Here is a 17,987-nt window from a genome sequence, read left to right as displayed (position 1 = left end):
ATGTTACTTCAGAGCTGTCCTCACCCTTCTGTCCTTCTGTGTCTCTCCATGCCAGAGCAGAAGGCTCTGCCTGGCTTCTTGCTGTCACCCTTCTCTTCCCCCAGGCCACAGCAGTGGCAGGAGCTGTCCCACACTAGAGAGAGGGCTCCTGTTTCATGGTTGGTTGAGCAGGTCTTGATACCTACATTTCTTTAAGTGAATATAGGGAGGCACAGCTGAAGTTGTCTGTGGGCTGGCCTTGCTTTAGATAACTCTGGATAAATTATGCTAGTCTAATGGGGTTAGTAAACTAAACCAAACTAAATTAAAAAAAGAATAAAAGAAGGAAAAAAAAGGGTGGAGAAAAGCGTGTGTGTGATAGAATGAAGCAAAAAGACCCCAGCTAGATTCTTACATTTTTTAGTTTAATATATTCCCTAATTCAAGAGTGTTTGTCCATGTGTGGAGCAGATAAAGGGGGTATATGTAAAGTGCTAAAAGTATTCTAGAAGTATTTTCAACTAGCAGTCAGAGAGGTGTCTATTTTGTGAGTCTAATAAAGAATTTCAGAAACAATGGATGCGTGTTTTGATGGCCTGACTCATGCAGTTAACACATTTTGAAACTGATTCACGATAGGTTAGTAAATGGATGCAAAATGCAGGTATTTAAATGAGAAATACTTAGACATCCCACGCTAACTCTGTCAAAAGTTGTTGGCAGATAAAGCAAATTGAAAATTCATGTGTAAATGCAGAGCAGAAGGGGAGCAGTCTCAGAGATAAACCATTGGTAATAATGACAGCACAGACACCCCAATATCAGCACTATGCAAAACTAAATGCAAAACAACAAAGGAGAAGAAACCAACACAATGCAGAAAAATATCTCTGAGTACATTAGGTAAAAGCATGAGAAAGTGACTAGTCATTTACGTGGTCCCAAACAACTTAAGTAAAGCACTGAAAAAGAAAACTCTTTGCCCAACGCTTGTAAATATTTGACTTGTCAAGAGTGATGTCCTATGCTGAAGGTGGATCTTGGCATGTGCTGTTGCATAAAGAAGTATTTTCTGGCCACCTTTGGTTTCTTAAGCAAGTAGAGGTGTCTTGGCAAACTTTTGGGGATCAAACCAGTTGCACAACAGTATTAACAGTGCCAGAAAGAAGTAATCAGGTTTGCAAAGATCTGTACCAAAATGAATGTTTCTGGTTGTAGGGACATGCAACTGGCCTGACAGATGTGCTGCAACCATGTCCTTCCCTGTCAACTTGAAGGACTCAGAGAAACAGATTTGAATAGAAATAAGGAGAAATGATTCTAAAGTACTATCCATGAGACACTTAATGGTCTCCATTGGGCTGTCATTCAATCCAGAAAATATAACAAAACCCATACCAGAAGATATTAAAGTATTTCAGAAACTATCTAATTTTGTAAAAAAATCCATGGTTTTTGATTTTGTGAAAGGCAGAGGTGTAACATGTCAGGGTTACCGTATTGTGCACCAGCCAAGTCATGTATCAACAACGTTGTGAATATAACTCCTGGGCTAAAAGAATAAATTTAATCTAGCAGCTCCAGAAAGATTTCTGCATGTACAAATGAAACTGCATCTTCACAACCTTCTCCAAGAAAGAAACATCTTATTTTCCAGAATGACATAACAATATATTTTCAGTAGTAAAGATGCAGCTTCATCTTTTTAAGGGATGCTCAAAAAGCTTGCAACATCTTTTTCTTTTTTCCTTCTTAATGAGGAATATCACTGCAAGGAAATGGAAATGTCTGCAGCAATATATTAACTTAAAAATTTGTTGCTAAGGGTGCTCAGTTCTAGGACAGAGTGACAGAGGGAGACTGAGTTAGTGTAAGAGAGAGACTTGATGGTAGATGGAACATCCATGTGAATGTCACTCTGGGTAGGGTGAGTTTCTTTCACACTCCCGTGTTTGTAATGAAAAAATTATAAAGGATATAAAATTTCCATCAAAAAAAAAGATTTCACAAGATAATTTAAAACCAAGGTATATCCTTTCACCTTTTTCTCTTTCCCGTCATCCTCTCAAAAACCATGAAAGCACTGAGAAGACATATATGTATAAGAGGATATATAATGCAGAAAGACCATTGAACCTCATCTGTGTGTTCTCTGGGATCAACAAGTACCCTGAGATTACACTGGATACTTACTGGAGAAGATGTATGTGCTGGAAAGCATACACCTGCCAGATATGATATCCAAAGTCTAATGAAATGAAGTTAGCAACAAGCTTCTTCCCTGCATTCTTCCAAAATATATTTTATTCCAGGCTTATGAGTTTTTTGTTTGTTTTTTAGGTTTCTTTTATTTTCTTTGATTTGCAAATATTTTTAAATATTTTCACTGGAGATCAAATAGATTCCATTCAGAGCACACATATTTTTTTTAATTGCTTGTCGTGAAACCATAACCTAACCATTCTCAAAAGTATAAAGACAGCACTTTGGAGACCACTGCTGATATCAAACCATGCATACATTTTAGTCAATAAAATTACAAGGCTTACTTTGTTTTCAAAGTTGACTAGACTCAATTGGTGAGAGCTCCATGAAGCAAACAGAAAAGTGTAGTTTGTGCTTCTTGAGTGAGGAAACACCCCACAGAAGGCATGAGGGTGGTCCAGCATGTTTCATTTTGAGAAGTCAGTGAATAATGGAGATTATACCTTTGGCTTTATCTCAATCAGTTTATATTTTACTTGAGTGTCACTGTGCAAAACCTGTTGGCTTCAGTGAAGGGTCAACACCTTTTCTTAGAAGCTGAATAATTTATCCTGTGAATGTGCTCTGAAATTCTTAACTTTTCTGTATTAGCCAACAGTTTGCATATCTCCTAAAACTCCACACTGACTGTTAGGTCTATTTTTACCTGGGTACGAGATGAGAAGGTATCATGAGAGTCAGTAATCTCTGAAGGTAATTTTGTGCATGTTCTTTTAGGATTCCTAGGAAATACTGATATTGTGTAATGAATTTATCATGCTAGACCTATGCAATTTACTATCCCAATCTCTGGACTATGGCATGATGACACTGATTTTGTTAGCCAAAATTGATCCACATCCATCTCCACTCTGAAAAGGCCTTTGTGGATCCCTCATATATATATTATGTTATAATAAATAATATTTTAATAGGACTCTAACAAGACCTTTCAAGAAAATAAAATAGTGCCCCATACCTCTTTATTGTTATATGTTTTAATAAGGTAGCTCTGCAGAAGCTAAAAAAACTACGATAGAGAAGATACTTCATTTCACTATCAAAGCTACAAGGAGAAATGTCTCATTCTGTTCTTTTCTGTGTTTTATTTTACTTTTTTTGGCTTCCAGCTGGTCTGAACTGTATGTTTTGATTCAGTGCTGTCTTCGTCTTTGGTTCTTTTGCTGACCTGCAAGAAAACTGATACTGAAGTAGGTCTGGTACAACACTTCAGCATTTGCTCAAATATCCGATGAACATTCGGCTGTTGCTCGCTGCTGTGTCTATCTCTCTTTATCTGAAAGTGTTAACATGCTTTAACTGAAATAGAAACATTTCAAGAGAAATTTCCAACTGTAACACCTAGGAGCTACTCATTTCAGCAGCAGGAAAAAGGAAATATACCATCACTGTACAGTAAAAGGCACAGAGCTCTGGTTGCAATGAGAGAGCTATGAAGAAGTATTTTATTTCATAATTTCCTCATCTGAATGCTGAAAAGGGAAGTGGTGTGTGTGCCCTAATCTATCACTGCATCACCTCAGGCTCTCATATTGCAGCAAAGCTAATTATCGTGTTTCCAGCAACACAGCATGTTCTCACATTTGTTTATTGGAGGAAATATACAGATGGCTTGAAAAAAAAAAAGCCTTACATATATATATCATGGCATGAAAAAGTAAGGGATATGGGGGAAGGAGTGAGGAAGGAAAGAGAAAGATTCACTTTTCACAAGGTTTATCATTCCTTGGATTGTGCTGTAAACAGTCAGATAATTTTCTCCTGTGCATTGTATGACATTTTACTCCTAGTGAGAATGTGGCAGTGCATGTGGAAAGCCAAAGCAAATCTCGTGTTGTAGGAAAATGACCTAAAAGGGATGTTTTTATGCTCTCTTGACAGCTCAATGTGTTATGTGATCCTGACCAAATTAAATTTATATAGGGCAACTGGCACTGCACTGACTAAACCGTCTTGATTTTGCTACTGCAAATACTTACATGCATGTGCAGGCACTGTAGTTTTCTCACAATTCATGGCATCAAGAAGGCTTTATTTAATGTCATCTTTTTTTTTTTTTTTTGTTTAATTTGTTAGTGGGGAGAGATACAATCAAGGTGGCAGTTTGGTTATTTTCTCTAGTGTGTTCCTGAACAGACTGAGCGTAGCAAACGCAACTTGTCACGTACCTTCCCTGGTGGCTCTGCCATTCATGTGAAACTTGTGTTTCATGTATCCCACTAGAATTATATCAAACATGCTGTTCTCTAGGAGATAACACACTTATTCTAAAACATAACAGATTATAAATATCTACTGACACACAGAGGCTACTTAGACAATAATAGAATAATAACAGCTTGGTCCCTGCAGCTCCCTCTGCATACAAAACTGGACTTCAGTCAGCTCTCTGGCAGGAAGCCTTTTTAGTGATAAATCAACAACGATGGGATTGAAAGGATCAAGGCACTACTTGGATCCAGCCCCTTGCATTGAGGAGAGAAATGCTCTGTGGTTCTCAGTTCATTGTGTTCATCTAACCTTTCCTTAAAGCTACTGGGTGCCTGTGCCACGACTACATCATTAGTCAAAATGTTCCACCAAATTTACTGACAAAGAAGTTTTCCTAGGATGTGAGAGAGATATACATATTTTTCATCACTAGCCTGCAGCATGTTACTCTTGTCAAATCCAGAATGAGGAATTATTTTTCTCCCTGTATTTATTTTCCCACCTCGGATACTTTGACAAGATCAGAACAGGCTGAATGGCTGATGCTTCAGGGAGATGAGACTGGAAAGGTTGCAAATGAACCAGGCCCAACAGCACTGAACCCTGTAAGGGATCCCCATTTCATCCACTGAAGCAATGGTAAAATTTGCGAGTGTTTCTTTTTTCTTTGAAATTCCTCACACCCATTACAGTGTCAGTTTTCCAGCTGAGGAACAAAGAGTGTGTCCCATGACTAAATATGCAACACAACCCCTGCTGGGCTGCTGGCTGACAAACACCCATCCAAGCCACTTGACAAATAAGTATCTTCCTCCTGTATGGCTCCAAGTTCCTCACTTAGTTAGAAATAATCTGTGAATTATTAATGAGCTGGGGAGAACCTAAATTCAGTGCCTTTTCAGTTACCCGGTGTTGCTATCACACTTCCTTTTATGAGTATTTTCAAGCTTTGCAATTTTATCCTAACATATATATTTTATTTGCAATTTATATTTCCTAAAATAAAACTCACATGCACTCTTTCAGTATTTCACTAATATTTAGCACATCTACAACCTGGAGTTGTTGGGACTGAACATTTTCAGAAGATGTTTCTCTGCTGCTTCCTTCACAGAGAATTTTTGGCGGTGCAAGAAAGAGAAATGTGTTAGATAACAACTTAGCTCTCTGCTAAATTCTTTCAATGTTACATTCATTTGAGAACAGAAATAAAAATTATGTTCGAAAAATGTCACTGACTTTTAAGTGTTTTTTTTGTAAATGGATTGGAACAACTGTTCCATTGAGATGTAACCTTTAATCTTTCCCTGTCATTTAGGACATCAAGTTTCTTGTGTCATGGACGCCTGGCAAAAAGTAAGGAGAGCTGTGATCTTTGGCACTAGTTTATCAGTTTTGTCATACTTTGTGCAAAAGTCTGATTTTAAGCATGCAGCCCTGCTGCTTGCCACATGACTTAAGCCCATACTTTCTTGTAAAGGGCCATTTTTAAGAAAGACTCACTCCAATTCTCTAACATGTGTTTACTTGCTGTGTTGAATTAGGATCTGTGATTCAGGTTGTGAATCCCTATTTTCCAGCAATGGCAATAAAGGATGGTGGAAGTGGAATTATAGGCAGACACCCATAGGATCATATATATTGAGTCATTCAGGTCTATTGATGGAAAATAAAGACTACGACTGATAATATCTGAGGTTTTATTTGTCATTGTTCCCCCGCTTTTTCCATGATAACAATAGATATGACTAGTACTTCTCTTTCATCATGAGCTTTATTAACTAGCAGTGGGAAGGTACTTCAAACATAATATGAGGTCACAGAATTTAACTGGCACTGAATGGAATTTATATCATTAAAAGAAACAAACATGCCAAAAAGACCATCAGTGTTTCTTTTTAATTTTATAAAAATAAAAGAAAAAAATGCTATGTTCCCACTCTGTATTAGTCAGTTAGACAGCAAAAAGAAAAATAATCGTCTGTATTCTCTCAACCATAAAACATTTTATATCGAGGAAAAACTAGAAGCCTGACACATTTGGCAATCAGTACGCAGGCAAATTAATCCAAAACTCATTCAATCTTTCTCACATGACCGCTGTAAAAATAAAATTTAGGTAGGTTTGGACAATATATTCCAAATATAATATGAATCTGAGAAATACCACTAACATCCAGACTTGGAAAAGACTGTGTTCATTGCTTGCAAATTTACTGTATTTTTTTTGGATGGCATTTCATTTCTTCTTGCCTGAGCTACATCTTTACAATGTGGTGTCAAACAAAGTAGACATACATAAGTACACCTGTACAGCTCACAATTGTGCAGGTCCAGGGCAGTTTAAAGAGAGTTTCTCTCAGTCAAAACACTCGTCACTTCCCCCTTCTCTTGTGCAAGGCATCTCTGCACAGCATTACACTTTGAAATTCATAACAAAGTCAGGAAGAACTGCTGCGTGCAAAATGGACTTGAGTCTATTCACATATTGCTAGTGCCTACAGAAATTCCCTGTAACCCCTCTGAACCTCCATTCCTCTTAGTGCCTACCTTAAAATGCCTTCAAAAATATCCTCTAGAAATACCTGGTTCCACCTTTTGTTTCCCTTACAGCAGCTGAGATCCCTTCACACCCTGAAGAACAGAACTAAGGTATATTTGCAAAGACATGATGGTTTCACATGCTAACAAGTCTATTTATATTCTACAATACAATCGATGGAATAATTCTACCCCAAACTGTGTAGTCATGGGTGCTCTCACCAGCAACTGCAGAAAAAGGTGTTCAGGAGCTGAGAGCCACAACTCTTACTAAGATGGTAAAAAGTATTGTGGGTGCCTGGATGGGCTAGGAGCTGCTGAGCTCTGGAAAAAGGCCCAAGCTGATCTTCTTTAAGTTTCCAAAAATGCCACTGTAATTCCAGCTGAGAAATGACCTTTTAATTTTATAGTGTGTAGGCTTTGTTTCAGAGCAGGTGTTAAAAACACCTCTTTACTGCCAAGTCAAGGTATATTCCTCATAGGAAAAAAAAATAATACTGGAATTCAGCATGCTGCAGGCTATATAAGAACCCTTCATTACTTCTGCAGTATTCATATCCAGACAAGGAACTTAGATTTTGCTACATTTTATGGATGTATAAAGTGTATATTTAGACACAACATTTCTTCTTGAATTTAGGTTGTGTTTTAGGTAAAAAATAACTCATGTATCATTTCTAGTTTATAATTATAGCATGTCTGTATCTGTATTTCTAGCTGCTTAGTAGTTCAGTCTAAATACCTCTTGAATTACACCTCTTTCAAGGGCATTTTTTCCCTCTGATCATAAAGTGAGAAGAAAGGGAAATTTTTATCTATCGTATTTAAACTGATCAAAATAGTGCGAAGTACACAAACATGAGTTTCGAAGGGAAGCAATTTAGCTGCAAACCTATTGTGTAAAATTATCTTTGATCTTTCAGAAGACATATGATTGGTGCAGTTGCGTGCAAGAATCCATTTTGCGCATTTTTGAAAGTATTGTAAATTAATGACTGAAGAAACTTGTATATTATGAAGAATCCACAGCTAAACTAATGACTAAGAAAACAATCACAGGGAGCATTTTCTAGAGATCTGGATACACACACTCTTTTGCACTGAAAAGCTTTCTAGAAAGAACAATAGTAAATCCATAGATGACATACATCTTCAATCAAAATGTACAAAAAATAAAGGTCATCCATGGTATTTGCCAAAGTGATACTCACACCTTTACCTTTTTGCTGTGATTTGACTTCAGTTCCCCCATTTCAGGATTTTGAAACAATTTGAAATTGCATTCTGGTGAAGAAGTTCAGGGCAGATGAATGAAACTAAGTTTGAAGCAAGCATAATGATGAACTCCTCGAGCCTTTTTACTAATTTATAACAGAAATGCACCAAAAATTGAAAGTATTCATTCAAAAGCAGCTGAGCTTCATCCTCTTCATCTCTGTGAAATAGCATGAGGTAACAGTTTCATACAAATTCTTGGTGTGATTAATGACCTTTTCGCCATCTTTTTTTTACTTCATTTATGATTCTAACCTGTCTACTGGAATTTTGATTCTCTCAGCATTTCACAGGAGCAAGTCTTCTTTGCCCTTGGACTACTCTTGGATCAGTGTTTTTATTTTATTTTAGCCTATGGATTGAACACCAAAACTGTGTCTATGTAATACCTATTTAACTGTGTCTATGTAATGCTTATGTCACTGTGACTATGTAATGCCTATGTAACTGTGGCTAAATAACACTGCCAGGCAGAGCCACTGCCAGAAGTCTGCGTGACAGTTCCAGGGCCAGCACAGCTCTGCTTCCAACAGCGAAGCATCTCTCCAGTCTGCTGTGTTCCTCCCTCTGTCATCTCCAGGGCAATTCTAACTCAGAATAACAGATGGAAACGAGGGTGAAGAGGAGGCTAAAGAGTCAAAAGAAGTTAAAAATATTATAGTCCAACACAAAAGAATTGTGCTGCTAACATTAAGAGACAACACAATCTGAATAACAGAACCTGAGCAGCATTAGCACGGCTTGAAGGGAAATTCGGTCTCCTTCCCAGACATGCATAATGCACATGCCTGTTGATTTTTTAATTTGTAGGATGTTCTGTGGGATATAATTATGGATTTAAAATTTGTGTGTCAAAGGCTGAGGTAACTCTGTAAGGTTTGATTATGTCCTGATATCATGATTTACTATTACTTTACTAGACCTTACTATTATGTATATTAACTGGTAATATTAGTAAGTCGTATGCATATTTATGCTGCTGTTTCTGTGGCAACCTTCACCTGATGAAAGTGCAACATGAGTACAGATGTACTACCCTTTACTTCAGCCTCAAAGAGTAAGATCCACTTCAGTAGATCAGTGTATAGGTACCACCCATGGAATAAGGATATTTGCTTCAGTGAAGCAGGAAATTTAGCAAGAGCAGATGAGGTAATTCAGAAACTGTTTTCTTGGCTATATGGTGCTTAACATTTTGCAAAGCTACTCTAATATTTGTGTGAGTAGCAGGAGAGTGTACAAAATCAAGGGCTGTTTTTCAAATCTACTGGACAGTGTACATTTGCAAAACATGGAGTCCATAAGCCAGGAAGATTTGCTCTGTGAGCCAAACGACCACTTGGTGCCTTTCCCTGGTATTTTTCAAATCCTGTGCTCTCATTAACTGTTGCATGCACATTATGCAAAGGGAGAATTAGGCTTTGCCCTCTAAGAGATCCACACAGGATGTTGTTTGGTTTCTTAGAGCAGACAGGTAGAGGCATGAAGTATGGATTTTTGAATGATAAGAGGAGTTAGATACTCAAATATATTGGGAGATCTGGGCTGAACACTTTGAATGAAACTATAGAAATTACTGTCACAAAACTACCACATATAAACACAGGCTCCAAGTGTGAACTCCTGAAGTGTTGATTATTCAAAAACTTCAACCACTGATACATTTATTCTTCATTAGCCCTGTGTCTGCTCAGTCACAGCAATGTATTCAGTGCTGCCTAGCATGGGGCTGAAAAAGGAGAGCAATTAATTCTGTAGTTGTCACTAATTATACTTCTTTTTGGTGGCTTGATAGGCCATAAACAGCCTCTCCCCTTGGCTTTTCCCTTGTGACATTTGGCAGCTAGGTAATACAGCAGTGCTTTTGTGATGTCTTGGCTTGCCATAACACATTGCTTCCCTGTCCTCTCTTTTGCCTCCCTGCCTTCTTGTAGAAACATTAATCTGTTTTCCCTGCCGTGAATCTGCATTTGGTTTTGCATAGTTTGTTAAAAACTAAAGCACATGTTTAAGCACAGTGAGATCACTGAACCCAGAAAGTGTTTGCTGTGAACTACCAAAATTCTTCTGTTCCTTTCTTCACTATTTTGTTATTTTATGTCAGTATTCCTAGCGAGCAATGTATAAAGAGAAATGCAGGACTATAAATATGGCAGTGCTTGTCCTCAAGTTCTGTGTTTTTATTTATTTTTGTTTGTTTTTATTTTGTCTTCCCCCCCCACCCCCGAAAACCTGGCTTTCAAAGGACAAGTGCAAGGACTACAATAAAGGAAAACGTACTCATACCAGAGCTAACATGAGCTATGTGTGCACAACCATCCACTGCAATACAGAGAGATGTTATCTCAATCCAAAATATACAATAGTTGTTTCTGTCTGCCACTATTCTTTGCCTAACAAGACCTGGTTTTCCATGGAGAAAATTAATTCAGGGCAGAACTGCATTGATGTGGCTACAGTACTTCAGGAAACTATGACATCTTTTGTGGCATGTTTTGTGGGCTTGGACTTCGGAGTCTGTGTTTCCATCCGTGGGGCAGGGTTTTGCAGTGCCTAAATAAATAAGTAATTCCAAAGGAAAACAAAAGGCAGATTGACAGATAATGCTCGTACAGTGATTTTTAAACAGCCCTGTGATGCAATGCCATTTCTCAGTCAGGCATATATCACCAAGGCTTAGCTAGAGTAAATCAATAAAGTCTTACTAATGGAAGCTATTAGGCTCTGCAGTTCTAGTAGATTTATAATTATTTTTAGTCTACTGCTTTGCAGATAACTTTTCTATTCAGGAGGAGCAGATTCTGGGGGTCAGTTGAGCAGGGGGAAGAAGATATATCTCATCTTCTCTTAATGGTTAGAGGTTTAATCTGAGGCAATCCTTCAGCTTCCTCCATAGTCAGACTTACAACCTCCTAAGAGTGTTTTATGCCGGGTGTAGCAGAACTCCACTTTAGGATGAAGTGAGGTATCCTGTGGTGGTGTCTGTCCTTCTCCGCTGGGTATAGAAGAAATTTAGGAAAGTGATTTCAGGCTAGATGTTTCGCTTTCAGACAACCTAAATTAGGCAAGATGAAGAGTGGTCAAAGCACTCTCCATCCTGGCTGCAGAGGCACAGAGCTCCAGTTGCTCCTGCTGGAAGCTGTGGGATACAGACCCGCACTCAAACCCTTTTCTCAGGGGACTGGCTTAAGTCACAGCCCACTGGCTTGCTGATTATAATACAGGTGCAGCAGCTGTTTCACAGCCGCACACCATCCTCCTAGAATAAAGCTGCAGCAATTGTTTGTGTTAATAGGGTTTTAAATTGTGTGAGGAGGCACAAAAGGTGCCTGAGAACTGGAGATAGAGAGAAGAAAAAATATTGCAAGCATGGTACTCTAATGATTCCATTTTACTTCTTTTTGTAGTGGTCTTAGCTCATTGGATGGAACAACAAAGAATGTGAGAGATCCTTTATATTATACTTCAGTCTGCACTGGCTTTGTGAAGCTCTTGCTTTTAGATATGCCCCTAAAGATGTTTCCAATTTACGTCATGGAGACCTGTACAGGATACCTTTCTTTTTTTGATCGCAATGGTTCAAACAGATTTAGCTCCTACACAGCAGATGCTTGTAGTGTTTGTGTTACCCTGCACTGGCATGTCTAATTCAAACAAAAGTAATTTCACATAGTGCGAGGGTATCTCTAAAAAGAGACTGTGATGGAGAGAAAAATGTTTCTGCATTTCCCACAGAATAAAGTGTTCATGCTAGAGATACCTGGAAACGTGCCTCACTGTACATCTGATTTATAAGATCAGAAAGAGATATGGCATACTGATTAATGGGAAAATGAGATAGTAATTTAATTTTTAAAGGATAGATGTTCAGAGATTTTTAGATTACATTACTATGTTCATCTGTTTCCTTTTATATCCTAAACTGAAAAGCCTAACATATACTGTAGCATGATGTAATTTGGCTGGGCTGTTATCTCATCTGATGTCTTGAAGCTGAAGTCATTTATTTAGACACTGGGAATTAGCATCACACTAACCTTGTTTCCTTAATCTGCTGCCCATCAATGCAGCCACATTATGTGGGTCTAGGAGCTCTGTAGGAAATGTATATGCAGGACACATTAGTAATGTTGAACAAATTGATCCGAACTGGAACTCTACATGTCAAATAGCACTCAACAAATAAGCATTTGCAATAAATATGTCAATGCCAATAATTCTATAATTTCAAAGAGTAATTCAAATACATGTCCCTGGACAGCACTTCCATATTTTAGGAATTACACTTGTTTATACTTGGAGCATGTTTTTTCATATATTTCCAGAATAGTGTTTTTTTTTTTTTTTTTTTTTCTTTTATTCTTAAACAGCAATGACAGACACATAGACAATATAGATGAACACAATTTAAGAACTGTGGTCAAAACCACTTATATTTAGTAGATCTCTCTGTTTTTCTCTGTACTCAAGTTTCTATTTTCCGTGCATTATCTGATGAAATGTTACCCTTGATTTCCATAGAAAAGCACGGTAAAACAAAATTTTTGAAAGAACCTGCTTTAAGACTTGCCAAGTGGTTACCCTTGTCCCTATGTATTATACTGACAAACACAATGTGACTACTTTGCTTAAATTAAATTCTGCGCTGTGATATATAGACATCAATCAATCAAAACTGAAGTAATGGGGATCATTATTATGCAGAATGTAGTAAGAAAAAAAAGTCCCAAAGCAAAAGAGAAAACAATTTGTTCCACAATGACAGGATGAAAAGAATGTTTGAAAGCTAAACCCATGGTAACAGTGGGCTTCCCCTAGCATTTTTGCTGTTGTCCAGGAACATGCAGGATAGTGACTGTCGGGTTTCTGAATGTTATGCATGACTGCAGGTGTCACGATTCTCACTCTTTCTTTTTATGCTGTCATTCTCACAGCCAGCAAGATCATTGCACTACATTTGTAGCTGCAGTGGGAGGCAGCTTCTGTCCAGACTGTGTCACTCCTGTTTGACTGATGGATGGCAAGAGATAGCAGGGCAGCTGTCTGTGTGCAATGTTACCGGGAGGGAGGAAGCAAAAGAAGGAAAGAGAGAAGGTGAGAAGGTTCCAGGCACAACCTGTATGAAGTTTTGGGAGGCAAGATCCAAAATAGGTTTCGTGAAATTATGGTTTAGGGATTCATTTTCTGAAAAAATATTCAATCTTTCCATTCAAAACTAGTAAAAACAATTCTTCTAAGATGACGGTTATTCAAAATTTTATGGAAAAGGTTAGCCCATGATGAAAACATGTCTCTGTTAAGTGGAATAAATGTAAATTTATCTTAATTTTTCAGAGGACTGACTCACTCCACTCTGTTTGCAGGTTTCTGCTGGGATTTCAGAGAGCTATGCTTAAGGCATTTGTGCAATGCTGGAGTCGAGGTGTCAGACTGGTCAGCATGGAGAATGTGAGACAGTTCGCTTTGCTAATTTTGATGTGTCTCATGTTTTTTGTGTATCTGGTCATTTCCAGGGCTTTCCTTTATCATGTTTTTCCAGTCTTCCCTCAAACTTCTGTAAACTTTGAATATCCATTCATTGCTCTTTTATTCCTTGGTTTCTGCTTTCACCGATCCTACTAACATGGTCTGATGCTCCCTACTTCTTGAATTCATTATACCTGCTTGAATTTTGGTATGATCCCTTCAAAACAAAGGATTACACTGTTCTAGCAGTACTCCAGGGAGCGCCAGGCTGGCAGCAAGCCTTGCTTCAATGAGTTCATGGTTTTCCCCACCCCTGTGAGCGTGTAGGGCAGGGATAGGGTGGGAGGGTTACAGACCTTTGCAGCAATGTGGATTGCATGTCCCTGGTCACTCAATGACACAACCCTCTTGCGTCCCTCAGCAGTGCTCAGCCCTGCAAACAAGTCTTCAGACATTTATTTGGAAGATCAACAGTCTGTTCACCATCTCTGCTTTTAGACACGATGGTGTTAGTATTTCCTAATAAGATATAACGGTGCTACTCGATTGCAAAAAACAATGCCTAGGAGGACCCCCAAGGTGACAAGAAGTAGTATGAATCAATTTTTAAGCCTTTATAATTTCCTTTTTGTATGATATTTTGTTTGGTTTGGGCTTGCTGATCTTTCTTACACATTTACTTGGTGATTTTGCCTGCTGCTTTAGCTTTCTGCTCCTTTTGCCTGGGTCATTCTCCTCCAGGGGCACCACTCTCTCCCTAAAGCTCCTTTTCTTCTGCATTTTCCTGCAGTGTTTCATTCCTTCATTTCAAATACTTAGCATTGAAATTGTGGCTATACAATATAAGAGTCCACTTATAAATCAGATTGAAGAGTATTTCTTTCCCTGCATATGTTTAGATCAAAAGATGGACTCTGGAAAGGTAACAGGATAGTAGTATCCTTTGTGTCATGTTAGTGTGCGACCATTTGAAGTATTTGCTTTCTTAATAAGTCTTGTGCTACTCTGTGCTACTAAAATGTGAAGCTCCTGTACGAAACACCGGCAGTGGCCAGAGCCTACACAAGGTGGCAGTACTGGTATCACATAGGTTCTTTTTGGGGGGGTTTACTAGCTTCCAGAAAATCTCCCTGTAAATTAATTGATTCGTGTCAGAAGTGGGCAAGCTTGCAAACAAGTCCATCTGGTAAGCAGCTTACTATATTTCTGTATAAATAAAGATCACCCAACTTTTCTAGGGTCAGTCCACCCCTCAGATCACAAGAAAGTCTGTTTTCAATACAGAAATATTCAGATCTGTACAATGCTCCAAATGCATAACTGAGCACATACTTCCTGGCCAGGCAATGATAGGCAACTGCAATACCTGATTACTTGGGGCAAAATGAATCAGGTCTTGTACAAAACCCAGCATGGGTTTGCTAGGCAATCTGGGCAAAGTTGTTTTCAGTTTCATTGAGATGTGGGCAAGACTGACTTCTGTTTGTCTGAGTCCCAGGGAATGGTTTCTTAGGATAGGAATCACCTGCGTTTTAAATCATCTACCACCAGAAGAGAAAGTCACTTCATTTTATGTATGGACCTATTTTCATGAGATGCTTTAGCTATGTGGATAAAAAGCTCTACATCAGAATCAGATATTGCTGCTGCAATCACTGAAGTCAATGGAGAAAGATGAAACGTGTTCTGGTGCATTTTCTTCTGTCTCCTTCTGCTTTCTAAGATTTTGATGCCAAATTGCTTTCTCAAATGAGATTTTGTTATTGCTACTTTTTAAACAAACGAACCAATTGACAATGTGGCTCATCTTTAGGGAGACTAAAAATATCTTAAGTGTGTTCCAACATGCAGCGAGAAATCCCCTGCATTTGCCATCCTTGCTTTACTCTCATTCTCTGAAAAAAAAAAAAGTAGAAATCAGCATTCACAGGCAGATCATTCAAAGAAAATGTTTTCCTATGCCTGGGACCATGCTAGCAGGACACACCAGTGAGGACAGGAGCAGGTATGGGTACATGAGAGTGGAAGGGATCCAAGGGAAGTCTAACACCTGGAAGGTCACCTATGGGAGACATGCAAGGTGGCTCATCCCCAGCATCCCTGAAAAATCAGCGACCCACTCTGCTCTGTGAGCCCCAGCTTCAAAGTACAACAAGTCAGCAGATCCTGACTCCTCTGTGTTGTCACAGAGAGAAACCATGTGATGATGCTGTGTGTGAGGTACAGGCCTACTTTCGGGGCATGTAGGATGGGACTCAACCGTATGAGTTTTACAAACACTGCCTGCAACTGAGCCTATCTGCTCCACTTGGTTTCCCTAATCCTCCCCATGCCACCTCTATCCTACCTGTTCTTCCCTGGGTATTCCAGATTGCAGAAGGAGAGAACAGATGCTGCTCATGGACTATTCAACTCAGGTCACTGTGGACAGCCACTTGGCTACCCTGGGAATCAACAACAGGAAGGCCCAGCAGCTGATTGCTTGCCAAACCCCCTTCCCAGGACTGTGTTTCTGCAGCTGCAAATCAAGTCAGCCAGCAGGAGTGTGGTTCCCAGAGGAGATGCTTGGGAAAAATACTTTAAGGAGGGACGTGCAGATGGGCCAGGGACAGTGCTGAGGTTCTGGGATTTGAGGATATGGTGCACTCTCTGCGATGTCTCTGCTTCCCACCTCCAAGATTTGGTGCTGCTTTTCCTGTCTCCGGAGCAGCTCTAGAGTGCAAGCATGCAGATATTAAGAGGGTGCACAGAAAAAAACCCTGAATGCTTGATGTCTGAATTTTCACTAAAATCAGTGAGATTTGATATTTTACATCCCTTTCACAGTTTAGACATAAGGATTTTTACATTGAAGGATTATTATATGTGTTAAGTAGAATGCAAACAAATTTTAAAAGAGGCTTTCATAACTTTTTTTTTGAAAGACGGAGAAAAAACAATCATTTAAAAATAATTAAATGGGATCTTTAGATTTCGAGGCTTCTCAGTGGGTACAGAGAAAACAAATGAAGCAGCGTGAGTGGACAGTCAACGTTCTTCAATGCAGCAGAGAGGGACAGCACGGGCCTTGATGAGGGCAGGTGTCAATGCTTTAGCCTCAAAAGATATTGCCTTACAAAAGAGGTTCTTACCAGCCCTCTCAGCCTGAAAGGCAAGGGCCAAATAAGCAGCAAGACCCTCTCATGTCCTTTTTCCATATTTTCCTTCTAAAACCAAGCCCCTTTCTTGAGCATAGTAACTAACTGCTCTAAAATCTTTGCTTTGACTTATGACCTGAATTCAAGGCATCATAATGCCATACTTCATCTAAAAAGAAAAAGTGACCAGATAGCTAGACTAGCAGGCAGGGAGCAGACACTATTTCCATACATTACATGTTTTTACATAATCTGTAAGTACAGTGTATTTTGCAGTTAAATATTTCACAGTCCCTAAGCCCTTTGTTAACCTGGGATGCAAACAGTCTTTGCCTGTGGCACTCAGCTCTAAGGCCCTGGCTATGGATTAAAACAAGATTATGTCACCCTCCCTCATGTCTGCTGCTCTTTTTGGGCAATATCTCAATTCAGTGTGATTCAATTGCGAAACTGTGGTTTGCTGAGGAACTACATATTTAGAAAAAAATGCTGAAAGGACTGATTAAATGACTTACAATCTCTTTTCCCTCGTGTTTTGCTGACCACTTGCATATCTCATCTGAGCAAGTATGGGTAATGACTTGTTTTGGTTTTCAATTTATATAATAATAATAAAAAAGCTGAAATAGCAGTCCAAGAAAGGGATAATTAATTATTCATGCATTTATTTAATTTTCTCTTTGTTGCTCAGCCATTGAGGTGATCCAGTGATTCAACTAAACTATCTATTTCCAGCACTGTTTCTACAGTAGAAAAAATCCTTGAGTTTGCAGTTACCAGTAGATAAAGGAATTCTGTCTGCAGGGAAAAAAACCACAGTGACTGGGAAAGAAAAACTACTAATTGGTTATCATTCACTCTGAAAGAGATCTCCCCCACCTTAGAGTAGGAATTTCTGGTAGCTGATTTGTGTAGATACTCTCCTTGAACACATTATCTTACTCCCGGTTCTTGTCTCTGTGACGCCAAACTACAGAGCTGATAAACACAGTAAATGAAAACATCCTGGTTTGCTAAATTAATGTCTCACACAGGACTGCACGTGTTGCTGATCCACAGGTGCCACCAAGCTCGTGGCTTGTCTCCTGATGGAAAATCTGGGCAGGCTTCCAG

Source organism: Patagioenas fasciata, chromosome 3, assembly GCF_037038585.1.
Source record: "Patagioenas fasciata isolate bPatFas1 chromosome 3, bPatFas1.hap1, whole genome shotgun sequence".
In the NCBI taxonomy this organism is placed as follows: domain Eukaryota; kingdom Metazoa; phylum Chordata; class Aves; order Columbiformes; family Columbidae; genus Patagioenas; species Patagioenas fasciata.
This window is presented reverse-complemented; position numbering follows the sequence as displayed.